We start from the raw sequence: 1,098 nt of genomic DNA, 5'->3' as shown, positions 1-1,098 counted from the left end.
CATATATATTTAAGTCTAAACTGTTACAGAGAGTAAACACAATAAAAACATGCTTTATCTGTGGCATTGTTCAACATCAAGTGCTGAACATACTTCGCTCTTCTGTGCATCAGGATCGCCATTCATCCAAGTTTCGATCTCATCCAAGAACTCTTTAAAACTGATCAACTTTGGTTCATACCAATCGCCGTGATCGGTTTCTTTTTCATCATCGTTCAGAAGTCTTTGAACTGAAGATTGTAAGTCCATAAACTCTGCTAAATAATTATTAAAAGTTTTCATATGCTCATCTCTGAAGGGTTTTGATTCTCCAGCATCAATTAAAGCATGAATGTCATTTCTTTTTCTTGTCAAAACGCCGAGTTTGGCTCTGCGCCTTTTAATTAAATTTAAGAGTTCTCTTTCCTTTTGAAATCCTTCATTTTGTTCATCCATTTAACACAAATTTTGTTTCTCCAAATCCAAAAGATAATTGCCCAAAACAAACTTTTCAATTTGCAGCTCAGCGTCTCTGCTTTCTCCAACAAAGTATCGCATTTACTCACGAACTTTGTGCGTCTTCTCCAAGTCCATTCCGTGAAGTTTCAGTCGCCCAAGTGCGATCATCCAATCTTCCAAGCTTTTCCAATCTCCAAACGTTCCAAAAATTGGTCCAAAAAATTATTTTTTTGACTTAAATGTCATGACCTTCCATTTCCGAAAAATCAAAATTCCAACAAAGGCCGTGGGTGTTAACAGGTGGTTTGATTTGAACGCACTTCCAACTTAATTTGTTTTGAAAAATATATTCTTTATTTCTTGTAAAAAAATTAGCGACAAAATAATTACCAAAAATGTCCTCCAACTTAAGCCAAAAACAAAAGTAAACTTAATGTGACGTTTCAAGTACGAAAAAGTGGAAAGTGGAGAGTGGTCAAAAAATCATTTACAATAAACTTCCCATCCACACACCAAACATTTGCCAAACAGTGCCTCCACCAAGCACCCGGTTTGTTTTTAATTACTCAAATTAATGGGAGGGTCTAACCAATTACCAACATAATCTAATCAATTCAAATATACAAATTAACTACAGATTTTGGATCTAAACTAACTTAA

The sequence above is a fragment of the Poecilia latipinna genome, unplaced genomic scaffold (assembly GCF_001443285.1).
Source record: "Poecilia latipinna isolate Pla-1442-1.1 unplaced genomic scaffold, P_latipinna-1.0 Scaffold5492, whole genome shotgun sequence".
Lineage (NCBI taxonomy): Eukaryota > Metazoa > Chordata > Actinopteri > Cyprinodontiformes > Poeciliidae > Poecilia > Poecilia latipinna.
The sequence above is the reverse complement of the archived record's forward strand: the minus strand, read 5'-3'. Positions refer to the sequence as shown.